Consider the following 16,263-nt stretch of genomic DNA (forward strand, 5'->3'; position numbering starts at 1 on the left):
GTTGGTTATTCAAAAAACATGCTTTCCTCTCACATCAGACCAGATGGAGATGCCATGCAGTAAAACAAAATATTCTCTTTGAAGAAATTTATAACGAGCCAAAAGAGAAAGCAGAGTCATATCTTAGGTATGATGCCTCTGGACTCATCAAAATCTGATGCTGCAATCAATCAAAGTCTCTAAAGTGCTGAAAGAAAAATGAATTTAGGAGCCTGGAGGAAAAAAGCATTGAAAAGATACCTACAAATTAAAAGGTACCATGATTTTTTATTATCTCCCCCTTCCTAGTCCCCCAAATATTATGAAGCACATTTACTTTTTACACATCATTCTTCCACAGTATATGTGAGCATAATAAAATGAGCTACGGTGGCAGATGTATATTTTTTTTCCTTTCTTTATAATTTCCTACAATGTACAGCAGAAATAAACAGTGGCATTATTTTATTTTTTTTTCAATGTTGCACTTACAGGGATTAGGCCAATACTTACAACTGCAGTACTGCTGGTCCCCTTTTAGGTTGTGTTTCTGTCCCATGTGGGTCAGGTTTCCAACCAACATCTGCTGTTGCTACACTCCAGAATATTTCAATTTACTCACAAATCCTACTGAATTAACACCATTATTCTCTGTCCAAGCTTGTTTTGATGATTTCCATCCAACAAATGCCAAAGCATAAGAGAAAATGGACAAAATAACATTAAAATGCACTGTCTTTTTTTAAAATTCAGACATCATCTGTCTGCTCTCTGCTATTTAAAAGCTTTTAGGTTGAGCTACAATGCTCTGAAAAATTCAAAATCTTTTCTATACATTAGCCACAAAGTGTTGATAAATCAGGAAATAAAAGCACATCTGATTCCCAGTGCCCAGAAACACTGAGGAATCCACTGTGATGGAAACTGAAACCTATAACAGCTAAACTTTCCAACTGCTACAGAAGACCTCCCTCCTGTGAAGTAAATAAAAGGTTGAGAACTCTCCTTTCCATTTTGATCACAGTAATTTTCTCCAGTTGTGGGAACAAGATGGACAGGTTGGATAATTTCTGCTGAATGTCACAGCTGCCAGACAGTGACTCCAGAGAACCCTCCCTACACTGAACCTTCAACAGGTGTTCAGTTTTTATCCACTGACGAGGGGGATGACAGCAGGACACTAAAACAACCTGTGAGTTCAGCAGAGAGTTATACTCCTACATGTTTTCTAGCTACTGTCATAAACTGAGAGCTATTAAGAAAGGACTTGAAAAAAGGATAGAGCTAGTTTAAAATTTGCTTCTGTCTGCAGAGATAAGGTGATGTGAATACTTCCATTACCAAAAACTCTAATTTCTGTTCAGGACTATAGCAGTTTCCTGGAGGTTGGAACTTTCCAAGGAATATTTCCATTTGGAAGTTCTGGCAACTTCAGAGAAAGGGAAAAAAAGCAAAACAAAACTTCTTGACTTTTTTCCCCTTGTTTTTTATTTTGGAACAGGTGAACTTGGATTACAAGGCCAGAGACATGATTTAACAGTAGACTTGGCAGCGTGGGTTACTGGATGTACTCAATGACCTTAGAGGTCTTTTCCAACCTAAATGATTCTGCGATTCTACAGAGAAAGGAAAATACTCATCAATCTCAAGGCAGTCAAGTTTCCTCTACATTTACAGACACCAAGATCAGAGTTGTTATGATGAATTTAGAATTCACAATACCCAGCAGCCAACAAGCAAATCAAGAAACAACTATAAAACCAACTTTAAAAGAATGCACAAAGGATAAAGAAGAAAAGAATCATAAACATTTCCCTCTTTCAGCTAAGGCTGAGTTTATTGCATTTCAATGTATAGCTCCTTGAAAGCTGAAGATAATAGCTTAAATTATTCATTTATTAATTAAAGGCAAGAAGGAGTTTTGGGGAACAGACCGAGTACGAAATTCTTGCCAGGGTCCTCCTGTATAAAACTCCCACAGTATAATTTCTAGATGCATTTCACTCACCCAATCTTTAGCTCCATTCCTTCAGTCTTTCATAATTAAACGCTAGTTTAATAATACTAGTTTTGCTCAATAAATGCAAAATGCTTTTGTCATCTTTTTTTTCAGAACTTTTCAATTTAGCACTTTCATAGCAACTCATTAGTAATCCTGTATTGCTGTACCAGACACTTCACATAAATAAGTAATCTTTAATGCAGTTATTAGCTTTTATGTTTAAATTTTTCCATGTCCATCATAGGTGGTTCTTTAGACAGGATACAAAAGATGGTTATGAACTGAACAGGCCCTGACCAACCCAATCTAATGGGAGGCATCCTATGGCAGGGGCTTTGGAATTAGATGTTGTTTAAGGTTACTTCCAACCCAAAGCATTCTGTGATTCTATGAACTGGTTTATAAAATATCAAAACTATTGTAACTGTTTACAGCATATTATTGGCAAAGAAATGCTTTTCTTAGGCACATTATTATACTGAAACATACGATAAAGATTGTATTAGCAGAGCAGCATTACTCTGCTAATATGCCAGTGCTTTATGGTCAGCAGACAAACAGGGAAATAATAATTATATTGTTGTACATTGTCAATAAAATGAGTGTATACACACATTTCCTAAACTACATAGGAAGCTACAAAAACTACAACTACAGTAAGCTCAACTACATTGAGCTTATTCTGCTCAAGCTACTCCAAAAAACTTTAGGTTTGCAGGTGGGCAAAACCCTTTGAGATTATACAGGCATAAAGGAAACAAACCAGAAAACAAAACAGCTCTTCCCCCTCCTTCAGCCCACACAGTTGCTACCTGAGAATCAGACTTCACACGTCGAAGCAGAACCATTTATTTTTAATACGTCAACAAACACTGTCCAACTTCAAGCTCGTCTGTCACAATAGTTTCCTTTCTGCTCACATATAATCCCTTGCAGAAAGCAGCAGGATGGAGGAGCGTGTGCCGTGGGGGAGGTCTACAGATGTTTGTCCACAAGAAAATTCAGGGCAGAACTGCTGCCCTGCTGTTCTAGCTGGCACCTTCCACACCCAGCCAGAACAAGGATCCACCCTGGGGAAGAGCGTGGGCTTTCTGAAGGAAAACACAACAGTAAAGGATTGCCACAGGACAGATAAACAGCAATGAGTTTCACCAGAGAAGGCAAAATAGCTGCAGCAGCAAGGCAGGTGGAGCACCAGCTGTGGGTATGGGCATGACCAAGGTCTGCAGGTACATTGTGGACACAACGGCATGACACAGAAAAGATCTCCTAAAGACTTTTAAATTGGGGAAAATGTGGAGAAACTCAAAAAAATATTTAGTTTTGCTGGAAAAGCTGGGTCCTGTTTGCTCTTGTAGCGTCTGGACCCTTTGGGGTCCAAGCGCTTCTCAGTGAGGTCAAACATGAGTAAGGGATGCAAACATTTCCCAAAAACCAAAACATGTTTTTCTATCTTCAGAACCAAGTAAACAGGTCAAAAAAGGGAATGGTCATCACACAGAGAATGCCACACTAACCATTTGTAGTATTTTAACTTTTGTGTCAAAAGAAGCTGCCAGCACTGCTGTGGAGTTGCTGATTTACTGTGGGAAGTCTTCCAGCCAAGCACACTGATAGGAAACTTCATTAAAAAGAAAGCTGCAATCCATGGGTCCATAAATCACTGTGTGTACACAGAGCAGAGATGTTTGCTTACATTTTTAATAGTTCATTGAGGTGGAGAGCCCCCAAGGAAGGTGGATCCTTATCTGGGATTCAGGCCACAACAATGGAGCAAACTGCTTTTAATGCTAATGAAGCTGTTGGTTTAAAGCAGTGTTTATAAGGAGATATTTCAGAATTGAAACTACAACTGCTGTGGAGTACAAACTTTATGCATAAGAAGACCAATGAGGCTTGTTTTCTTGGGTTTTTTTCTTAAAAAAGTCAATCCATACACCTTAACTTGCTGCTTTCTCACACAAGTTTTTAACTGTACTGCTATGAAGAAAGGGCAGAGCAGTGTGGACAAGGATGAAACACGATTTCCAGTTGAAAAGGGTGAAAAGAAGTGACTGGTCTCCAAAAACCAACCTGGAGGACTGACCTTAATTAGTCACAATGTAATTTACTCTTCCCTTGTTCTTTGAAAACGTGACACTGGATGGCAAAAATATTAGCACAGTGAGCTTTTCCAAGCAACTAAAAAAGTACAAATAAGTTTCTCTCATTCCTTCCCTTACAGATGTGAGTGTGGTGCATTCACACTGCTAATGAACCACAGCCAGAATCAGTTACATATTTCTCTCATTCATCCCATTTTTACACATTCATAGCCATGATCAGCCCATCCACCCAACTGCATAACAAAGCTGGACGCTGTCAATCACAGAGGGAGCCAGATGAATTTCAAAAAGGGAAGGTGCTGCACTGCATGCACCATTGAATTAAACAAAAACAACTTGTAAAAACTCAGAGCATTGAGGGCTCCACTTGTAAATATTATCACCTGATTCACACAATATTCACCATCATATTGGTGCTGAAAAGGGATCTGAGCTGAGGTTCAGCTAGTGGCAAATGGAATTACCTCCAGATACTCATAGCTACTGGTTATCCCTATTCTTCAGAAATGTGAGCAGCCTATTGCTTTGGGATACAAATTCCTCAGCCTTTCATTTTCTATTTCTAGCTACATGCAGATAAAAAGTGCATTTTCAGCATGCAAAAAACAACTGTTAATTTTAAGTTCAGCTGAAATGAATCCCACAGGACTGCAGTCTAATTCCATCTCTCCAAAAGCAGATTAGCAAAGCTGAATATTATAAATGTAAGACATCTTTTATAAATCACTGCGTGCTGTGTGTGACTAAATACCATACAACTCCTAAGTTCAAAAGCATTTCTCTGCTTTGTATAGGTATATATTGTGTTTATGAGCAGTTAAAGAGTCAGTTTCAGGTTTGTAGGCTTGGGGCAGTAAGCACTGCTCAATCTGAACTTTGTACCTTTTATAACTGCCTTCTGTGATTAATTAGCTGTTTTGGGTGAATACAAAAAATGTTTAATTAGCTGCTGTAAAAGCTACAATATCTAGAAGTCATTTGTGTAAAATATTTAAGCCATTTTTCACTTAAATGGCATTGTCTGCCAAGGAAAGGTAAAGAATATGTTTACTGTAAATTATTAACCAGCATCCCTCATTGTGGGTTAGATGGATATCCGAACTACAAGACAGCACAGACAACAATATTCCCAAAGGGAGAGGAGAGGGATTTGCTGACTGTGAGAGCCCCTGTGGGGAGCTGCACAAGTTTGCACTCAATAGCCTGCATTTAGCAGAGAGAGACCGCCCAGCACCCGTGGGAAGCTGGAAAACACAGGGAGCTTGTTTACAATGCTTACACCACTGCCTCCACAGCCGGCCAGAGAATTAAGTCACACAAGTCAAAGCCCAAGCCTCTTTGGCACTCATGCCTGTCATAAAATACAGGGCCCAAGTATGTCTGTGTAATCCCAGAGCAGTTCCCCTCCCATCAATGAACTCCCAGCATCGCTCTGCCATCAGGGCCTCACCATTAACAGTGGAAACAAAAGTAGGCTCTGTTCAGGCAGGAGGAGCAAGTGGTGCAATTAAGAGACACTGTGCTGTATCCCAAAGTAATAGGTTTTACAAAGCAATTTAGTGCCACGATGACAGATGTCAAAGCAGCGGCCAGACAGACGGCCCCACAACTTCCATGGAAATAATTGCCCACATGGAAAGCTAAAAGGCAACAGCTCTGCTTGGGATATTCATAGTGTGATACCAATGAACATGAAATGAACATGACAGGACTGAACATGAAGTTATGACATTCACAACTTGTTACTCCTGGTCTCTTTTTTAATCTCGACTGGAAGAATTTGCAGCAGAAATGCTCAAATGTTATCCTTGTTCCCTACCTTCCTACCCAAATAAAGACCTTAATATACCTAGGAAAAGCAGAAGAGATGAAACTGTGCTGCCCCAGGTGGATTCTGAGCCCCACACACCAGAGGAAAGCTCACTTTGCTGTAGCAGCAGAGGAGCTCAGGCAAGCACCCTCCTCATGGAGTGGCTCATGAAAACATGCACCAAGTGACCCCCTTGACCCAAGCACTGTTTTCCACCTTTACTGACTATAATCCTCACAAGTGGACAGGGCTACTGTTAGACAAAAATGTCCTAATCTGTCCTTTTGTTTATGTTTGCTACATATAGCAAAGCATGAGCCACATAGATTCTCTATTTTTATTATATTGAATAGCAAAAGATGTTTGTGAGCGACTTTGGGTTTAAATCATTTGACAAGGCTTTTCAACACTCAAAAATAAACTTGCTTGCCCTAAACTGAAAGTATTTGTTCTTTAGAAACTAAGACAGAGTTTCAGTCTACCTTTCCACAAAAATTTTACACCAAAATCCAAAACCTGGTGAAGGATGTAACACCAGCCATGTAAATTCAAGGGATACTTAATCTCACTTGATTCTTGATTCAGTCGAGAATCTCTCAAATATTACCCATAAAAACATCCAACACAAATCAAGTCATAAAAATGTAAACGGGGATTAAGCTAACTTCAGTTCTAGTTCTGGAGTTCGATTAATTACACAGGCACAGAAGTCAGAAATGAGCTAATTTACGTTCTCAGCTTCTCAAAGCAAGGACCTCTTGTCACACATTGTCTGTTCTCCCAGCCCAGTTCTGTTGAAGTGAATTTAGTCACCTCTGCTGGAGTATTGCACAATTAAAGCATAAATACACCCTTTAGGACATGGGGAAAATAAGAGAGTAAAACAACCAAAACAAAATTAAACAAAAACCCCACAACAAAACAGAAATAAACCAAAAAAACCCAATCATCCACAAAAAAAATCCACACAAAACCTCACTCAGCCTCATTACGAAACACAGTACCCGATTAATTTCATCCAGAAAAGATTAATACTCAGAACTAAATTTCTTATGCTCTCCTCTGAGTGCTGAACAGTGCTACAGAGTGCTCTGATAATTTAACAACAAGCCATAGCAAAAGCTCTTCATTTCCTATTTTAAGGACTTTTTTCTGTGCAAATTCTGTTTTGATAACTTCCAGGATTTTGTATTAAAATGCTCTTTATTACTTGATCAAGTTCATTGTAGGGATGTTGGAACAAAGCAAGACATCGCAAGAAACAAAGAAAACAATCCAACACGTTATGTTCACCATGCCATGGGACATCTTAAATACAAGCAGATTCCCAGATACTGTGCCAATACTTCCAGGCTTTCTTTCCCTTATGAAACTATTGAATCACTCAAATTATATGTCCTTCATGTAGAAATTAAGAATATTAGCACAAAAACTTACAAAACATTGATCTTCACTTGAAAGGATTGGTGATTACAGCAGGAAGTTTCCAGAAGACCAAACTAAACAACCCTTAATCACAAATTAGCAGCAGAATAACCTCAGGTGAAATGAGGGGAAGCTGCCAGCACTGGTTTTGTCTGTCTACTGAAGGGATACAATTTTTTAATTAGATCAGGTAAAAAGATTTTTAAAAAGACTGAAAGAATAGTTTCCTTAAGAGGAAGTTTTATTGGCTTCTTCAAGAGGCAAAGTATGACTCAGAGTTGCAAAGACAAATTTATTATATTCATAGCTTCAGTTGTGCATCTGTTCCTTAAGGGAAGTACATTGCAAAAAGTTCCCACATTTGTTTCTTTCATTTACTATTACTATATGTTTTCTTGGAAATAAACAAACTTCTTTCATCTAAGAAATTTGAGCACATCTATTTTCTTTGACATTTCTCTAATCTACATACCCGTCACAGCAGAAATTAGATGCTTTGCTAAGGATTTTATATGTCTTCTTTAAGAAAAACAGAAAAAATATTACAAAATTACAGGTTCTCCATGTATCTTCTAAAGAAACCAGTGGCAGCTAAATCAGCCTAATTAACTTTCAAGTTTGAATACTGGAAAACATGCAAGGAAAGTTCAGTATTTCCCTTATCACAAACAATGCAATGCAGATAGGAGAGGCTTGTGCAGCCTCTTGGCACCACTTATCAGCTCTCAAATCCAGCTGGATGCAGATGGAGGAGAAGATTAGAAACTAAAAGACTGAATCCATTAAATATTTTTAAAAATACAATAAACCCCAGTTTAAAAAGACAGAGCTGAGGATTCATTTGAATTGTGCTACAGGACTCCATTCTATACAGCAATAAACACAGTGATTTATAGCTCCAAACTGGAAAACTGCTTCTAAACTCGGGAGCAATCTTACAGAAATTGGTGAGACTACTGCTTAAAGGTAACAAGAATCCAAACACCAGCAAAGGAAATGAGAGCACACCTTCAGGATGAAGGAATGCACACTTACCATCTCATCTTTTAAACAGCATGACTGAAAAAATCTCTCTCTTACTACCTTTTTACTTTCACAAAAAAACCCACAGTCTCTAACTTAGTTAAGTATTTAGCTTCTGTACTTTTAGCAAGCTGCATTTAACAGATCTTTGTCTAAAGTCTGTTCCTTAAGAGATGGTTGCCCTACTATATCTATGAGCCTACCACAAAACAACAAAAAGAGGAAAACATTAAATTTACTATTGAAACTTTTCTCCCAAACTCAAACACAGTCAGTGGAAACAGGGACATGATGCAGCACCCAAAAGCAAGCTCAACTCATTTTTAAAAGCTGACTAGATTTCCAGTTGGCAGTGCCACTTTAATTGCCTTACATAAGTGTGATAAGTGAAATAACTGGACAGCTCTTTGAACCACAGGATGAGACTTCTTGCCTAGTAGAGGAATCTCACTTTCTATCATCAATTGTATTTTAATTCTAGCTGGCTGAAACCACAGTAAAGCACCCTCCTGATATTAACATAATCCAGACACCAAGTTATGAGAATTCTGTACATGCCAAGAATTCCTTTGAATGCTCTCCCCCACCTCTTCCCCAGAGATGCTCTCCAGTTTGAAAGATATTTCAGTTTCATCAGCTGGCAATGAGACAAATATTAGCACTTGGAACCCAGCACTCTGCAATCCATCCTACAAGAAAAGCCAGCAGATGATGGAGGCAGGGCACAGGCAAGCCTGGTCCTAGAGGGAGGAGGGAAATAGAAAGGCATGTGTCTGCACAGACTAGAGACAGATCATCTACGCTATTGATACAGAACACAGAAAAAAATAACAGATTTAAAGAACTTCAGTGCTTCAGCTCTGCTACCAGCATGCTGTGTAATAAACAGCTATTATTTCTCTGAATACTTCAAATGAAAAGAGATAAGAGGCTAATTTATGTTGTTAATAAATTCAACTACTGCTTTAGCACAACTAAGTAAATGTAAGTCTTGAATCAAGACTGAGAGCAGCCATTTTACTTGGGAGAGCAGGGGTACACTGGAGGTAGAATTGTCCTAACACCACTTTGTGACACACACGCTCAGCCACCAGAGCCTTTGCCCAGTGCAAACACCCCACAACTTGTTACATCTTGCTTGTTCTCAGGAGGCCTTAAATTTGAGCCCAAGTTTACAATTTTCCATTCAGTTCATATCTCACTCCATATTTCCAGCAGGATGTGACTCGTGGCAGGTGAGAGGACAAAGAAACTGATGAGGCTGTGCCTGGCCACGGTACTCTGCCCTTAATGCTTTTATCAGTTTTCATTCAGGACTGAGCTTTCACAGACACCACAAGCATCACACTGAAATCATCTGATCGCTCCAGCCTTCCAGCTCAGAGAGGTACCAAAAGGAGAGAATAGAAAGACAAGAAAACACCACTCCATCTTTTACTCCATTTACTCTCTGGATTGTGCCCAAAATACAACATCTACCTGAGCAATATTTCTTATTAAGGCATATACAGCTTGTCCTGGACTGTGAGCAGCTCAGCCAGGCTAGCTGCCAGCTGGGGTACAGAGCCTGCCTGCTTACAACTCACATCAGCTCACCAACACCACAGGTGAGCACCACCGAGGTGGAAAGGAGCTAAAAGTCTCCAGCAAACGTGTTCAGAATCACTGGCAGACAAAAAAAGCTAAGCACAAACATGAAATGCACCCAATGAGGGTATTTAGCAAAAAAAAGGTGGTATGTTATTTTACACAATATGTAATGCTTCTGTGGTTCCAAGTGAAAAACAAGCTTTGACAAACATCTTGAAAGTGTTTTGCATCACTTTAAGTTGTAAACATTTGAATTTTCAGCACGAGCAAACATACCAAAATAAAACAGGGAAACTATTTTTTTTTTCCCCAAGATAAAAAATGTATTGCAAAGTGAACTGTTAGCAACTTGCTGAGGCTTATTGCACTGCTAATGTTCTCCATGTCAATGTCACTGGGAAGAGCCCTTGGAGAAACACTGGTGTCACCTCTTGTTCAGCTCAGTTGAGAAAAATGTACTTAAACAACCTGCTGGAAAGTCATGTAATGAGCTAAAAGAGCTGCTGAAGGACACTCCTGAGCTTCTACTCTCTGTAAAGGAAACACAGATGTAAATAAAATCGACTTATGTGCTCAGTAATATTGTAGCATGCCATTAGCCTGTCCAGGCATTTCACAATAATCACCAGTGGAGAATTTCCAACTCAGGTCGCTCAAAAGGGATATTGGGGTTTAGGAAGTGGGAACCAGAAAGATTGGGGCTAGAAATGGCAGCAATGCCTTTGAAAAAACCTAATGGGGAGATGGCAAAACTTGAGCGGGTGAAAAGTGTCAAAACCACACGCCATTCCCAAACCCAAGACTGTCCCTTGCTGAAGGGAACTGCTTCATTTCTGGGACACCATACTGAGGAAAATATTTGTAAATTTTATTGCACTTGTCATTGAGGCAAAATGGTTATTTTGCCACCTGCAGTATTCACAAATTCAATGCATTGTTTCTCCAGGAAAAGAAGAAACGTCTGCAAAATCACATTTCCACTTGAACACCAGCCTGAGGATTAGAGGGACTTGTTAGAAGTCCATGTGCAAAGTTGTGTTTTACAGCACTATTTCCCCCTTTGTGGGTTGTCAGAAAGACAAACTGGTATTTTTACAGTGAAAGCAATTGCTTCAAGAATAATGTCAGCTCTTATTGTTCACAAAGCACTAGAAATCAGAGCACGTGAAGCAGCAAACCATTTGGCTGACCTTACCAGCTGAGCAACATACAGTAAAGCAAGCTAAAACATGTTGGGCAAGACAGCAGAAAGGAAAATCAAACACAGACTCGTACTTTCACATGTTCTTGTGATACCACTGCAGTGTTTTTTTCAAAGCAAGCCAAATGGTTGATGCTAATCATGGCAAACAACCTCACCTTATGCAGGTGAGTGTTTTCAGTGTGGATCCTGGGCCTGAAAGCAACACTCCAAAACAGGTAAATCCAATTGCTTCACAGTGCCATTTACCCAGTTCAAGTGCTAAAGCCCACCTGGGCTGCTGCATGACTTGGAAAATCACTTTGAAGCACTGGCTGTTGGTGGCTGTTGTTTGACAAATCTCTAAATAGCACCAGATGGAAGAGGCCAAGGATGAGGAATCTTGGATGATGATTTCACTACACTTTGAAGCTTTAGAAAAAGGCAAAGCTTCAACATAAGCACAAAGGCATCTTTTCATTCTTAGAAACACTCATAAGGGAGCTTTTGCTCCATGTTAGTGCTGATATTGTTCACGGTTCATGTGTGTTCCTCTCTAGTTATATTCAGCCATCTTCGAGATTTTTTAAACTGATACCTGATACTCTTGGCTTTAGGGACAGAAAACCAAAAAAAACCACAAAACCACAAAAACAAACAAACAAAAATCCCACGAAACCAATCCTCATTCCCAACTTCCCACAGAACAAATTCTAATGTAACCAAGTTTTGTTGGGAACTTCACCTCATTAGAGTCCTCATCATTTAAGAAGTGTTCAGCAATAACAAAGGACCCTGTCATCAAGCTTTTGATAGATGTTTCATAGCCAACACATTATGGTCAGGATTTATGGGAACGCTTTAGAAAAGTAAAAAAAAAAAAATAGGACTGACTATCATTTAGCAGAGAAATTATAAATGCAAATTCAGAGGAAGACAGTATCCCTTTCTTCATGGAGACAGATTTTGAAGTAGTTTCTGGAAAGGAGGACCATATAATAAACTTCTAATTTCTCTAGTAACATTAGGATAGGAAGGAAAATTACAATAGGCCAGGTACCATGTCATCCTTGATATACTACTAGACTTCTTTATGAGCACATTACAATTCAGAGAGCTAATAATAAAAAGTGATGCTGAGATGATGAATTGATGCTATGCAATTAGACCTATTAGAATTCACAAGAGTCGACAGGCAATAATCAAACCACTTTCATGCTGCCCATTGCAATTATCTTTGCACTTAAGAATCAACAAAGCACATAATGACTTGCTCTCAATTAAGGAATTCATGAGAAATGGAATTTTAATTAGTGTGTAGAAAATTTGGGCCATTTATTACTTTACAGGACAACAGATAGTAAAAACTAGTTGAGTAGCTCTTAGTGTTCAGCAAGGGTTCAGGCTCAAGAAGAACACACTGATGCTTCCAAAAAGGAGTCCCTAAAAACATCCCCTGAAATTGGATTGCCAAGGTAAATGCACATTCATTTCTGCACATTCAATTCTGGAGAAACAAACAAACAAACAAACAAACAAACAAACAAAAAAACAAACAAAAAAAACCAAAAAACAAAAAACACAACAACAACAAAAAAATCCACAAACAAAACTGTTGCAAAACTGTTGGAAGTTATGCCTAAAATGGAAACCATTGCTGATGTTCTCAATTACTGGCTGATGAAAAAGTTGGGTACAGTTACATTTATTTGTGGTACAAGCCACAGATACCAGAAGATATAATTCTATATTCTCATCACACAATGAGTAGGACAAGACAATGAAAATGCACCATTACTTTAAAAAACTGGACTCTGAATTGTAACTTAAAACTGAAGTCTGAATAGTAACTTAAATGTGGATTTAAGGTTTTTTTCAATACTGTTTGAATAGGAAGACTACTTAGATTCAAATAAAATTATCCTCATAGTTTGCTCATCTTAGTACAAAACAATGGACCAATAATTTAAACAAAAGCATCAGTTAAATTCTTGAAGTGTATCTCCTTGATAATATGAAATAGAGGTTGGTGGGGAAGTCAAAAGATTATGCTGAACTCCGATGTTATGAAATGTACACTTTTCAAAAATTCAAAAGAAGTCTGCCCTTCAAGTGTGAATGTTGGCAGTAGAGAGATGGGTATAATGCTGTGTGCTCACATAACATTACTGTATCAGGAAGATATTAAATAACTATCAATTTGCTAAAAAACATATTTCCAGCAGGTGGGTCAGCATAATCCTAAGCACAAGTATAGGTTGGGTGGAGAATGGAATGAGAACCTGAAAAGAAGGAATTGGGGGTAAATTGGGTGTGGGAGAAAGTCAGTATGACCAGGCAACATGCACTGGCAGCCCAGAGACCACCTGTGCAGCATCCAAAGCACCAGGAGACAGCAGGTGTGGGAGGGGACTCTGCCCCTCTGCTCCACTCTGGTGAGACCCCCCTGCAGTGGGGTCTGGGGCCCCAACATAAGAAACTGGAAAATAAGAGGACAAGCTGAGGTGAGGGCAGAGGAGGACCATGAAGATGCTCAGAGGGCTGGAGCAATTCCTCTTTGAAGACAGACTGAGAGGCATTGCTCAGCCTGGAGAGGAGAAGGTTCCAGTGAAAGCAATTGCTTAGAGATCTTAGAGCCTCTTACAGAGACTAAAGGGGGCTACAAGAGGGCACAGACTGATGGGACAAGAGGGAATGGCTACAAGCTGAGGGGATAGGTTTGGATTAGAAATTAGGAAAAAAACTTCTTCCCTATGGGGGTGGTGAAGCACTGGCAAAGGCTGCCCAAAAAGGAAGTGGATACCCCATCCCTGGATATATTCCCCCAGGTTAGGTGGGGCTTTGAGTGACCTGGCTCAGGGGAAGGCATCCCTGCCCATGGAAGGAAGGTTGGAACTAGACGGGCCTTAAGGTCCCTTCCAACCCAAAATTTTTTTATTCTACTCAGTCTTTTTTAAAAATAGTACTAAAGGTCCATAATAGTTAAAAAACCCAGTGCAATACCGGGCCATTTGGATTATGAAATAATAAAAAACTTAGTTTAATGCATGATTATTACCTGAAATAGTGTACCTAATAATTTGAGTGTCATCAATTTCCTATTTTGCTATGGATAAACAGCTGTACACTTAGTGCTCAAAACCTGTCAGAATGGCATTCTATTCTATTGTCAGGGAACTATTTCAACATTTCTCATTCTTGATTTCATGGGGGAGCCCTGTCTTTACAATGCCCCCATTAAAAAAACATTCCCAACAACCTGAATGGCACCTTGTAAGTGATAATACTTCAAAAGAAGGGGAAAAAACAAGCCTTTCACACAGGGATTCATTCTTAAATTCCCCTGCGTGCTGTGCTTAGCGAGGGCTCTGGGAAACAGCAGGCAAAGCAGCAGGCACTGCTGCCCCAGGGCCATCCTCCCACAAAGGGAACATTTCCACACTGCTGCAGAGCCACCATCCTCGCCCCAGCAGCATTTGCAGGGAAAGGGAGCTTGTGGATACATCTTTCTGTCTTCAGCATGTGGAATTGCCCCTGGGGAGCAGGGAGAGCTGGCTGCAGGTTAAAGTAGCTCAGCGTGCTGCTGTCACTTGAAATCCAGCACCGACTCGGGGATGCCTCCCTTGCCACCTTCTGCTTTTGTGTCAAGCGCAGCACATTGAAATTAGCACATCTCATCCAGAGCATCAACCATGCCACCAAAACTGCCCTCTCCTCCTGCAGAGCACGTTCGGGAGCTAAGTGAAATGGCATAACCTGTTTGCTTTGCTGCATTTGTTAAATGCAAATAGGTTCTGCAGAAATGATGCCTACCCTGGCCTGGGTACTGCAGCAAAGACACTTTTGGGAAGGATTTGAGAGCTCTGAATGTCCTTGGAGGCCCAGGGGGAATAGTTCAGACATAGCAGGCATTTGGATCAGAAGGCAAGTAACAGTTATGCTTTAAAAACTTTACACAATTAATTCAAAATATGCTTACAAGGTAAAGAACAAAGTCGCTCCAGAATGGGCTCCTAGATTAACATCAAAATCTGTTCAACAGTCATAAAACACACCGTGATGCTGAGGATTGTTATGAGTGAACCTGAACTAAGTGATTCTCTGTGCCACAGAATTTACAAGATCATGGCTCAGTACCTCATTAAAATTAGGGTTCTGTTAATTAAAGCCTTCTTTCAAGTGATAGATGGTTACGGTGGATGTAAGCTGCACATACTGTTGAGACTTCATTTTAAAAATAGATTGCACACATGAAACATATAGCCCTGGGTAGAAATAAAGTTACTTCCTATGGAAGCAAAGATTTCTTGTACTGCAATACAGACAGAGAGAGACAGGTAGAAGGTTCTTTAAAATTCATGAAAGCCTTGTTGGTGCCCACCTTAATTTCAAAGTCTTTGAACAGTATCCTTTTCACTAGTCCAGTCCTGCTAAAGGTCACAGAAAACTCTTTCAAAAAAAGATTCAAGATCTTTAAGAGTGACTTTGCTTGCACCCCGCCCAAATCCTGTCATCTGAAATTTTAAACCTCATATATTGCATTAAAAGGCACAATTATTAAAAAGAAAACAAACAAGCACACACACAAAAAACCAAAAAAAGAAAGAAAAAATAAAAACAACCCACAAAAACCCCCCAATGGACAGAAGTGTGTTCAATATAGCTAGGGAGACAGAGCACAATTTATTTAATCCTCAAAACTTGTTATCCAAAACCTCCTTGATTTCTACGAAAACCTAACACTATGTTTTAGCGTTGAAAAGGGCTTCTAAGAGAGGAGAGGTATCTACATCACAGAATGAACTCCAAAACCCTTAAAAAGAGCAAGTCTTAGGATTCTTAAAGAGTCATCAAAGATGACATGCAAAGTCAATGAGGGATCTCTAAAGTCATGTAAAGGGGATGTTTATGAACAGGCAATGAGAAAGAAAACAGGCAAAACTTTAAAAACACATCTTTTAACCAATAAGCTATAAAACTGTCAAATATATAGTCTCATTAAAAGAGTCACTTTCTTCCAATTTGCTAACTTCTCAAAAAGAGAACAATTAAGAAGAGCCTTCTCTGCTATTTGGATATTCAAGTCTAGTTTTTATCCAGCTGCCCCTTCCAAACGCTGTATTTGATTCTTTAATGGTTTCATGGTTCA

At 39.4% G+C, this 16,263-nt stretch overlaps 1 protein-coding gene across 3 annotated transcripts in view; it reads right to left on the reverse strand.

The window, feature by feature from the left end:
- MACROD2 (mono-ADP ribosylhydrolase 2) overlaps positions 1-16,263 on the reverse strand; it is an 848,022-nt gene that overhangs the window by 349,894 nt on the left and 481,865 nt on the right. The gene's annotated exons all lie outside the window — the stretch shown is intronic.

Source organism: Melospiza georgiana, chromosome 3 (genome assembly GCF_028018845.1).
Source record: "Melospiza georgiana isolate bMelGeo1 chromosome 3, bMelGeo1.pri, whole genome shotgun sequence".
Taxonomy (NCBI): Eukaryota; Metazoa; Chordata; class Aves; order Passeriformes; family Passerellidae; genus Melospiza; species Melospiza georgiana.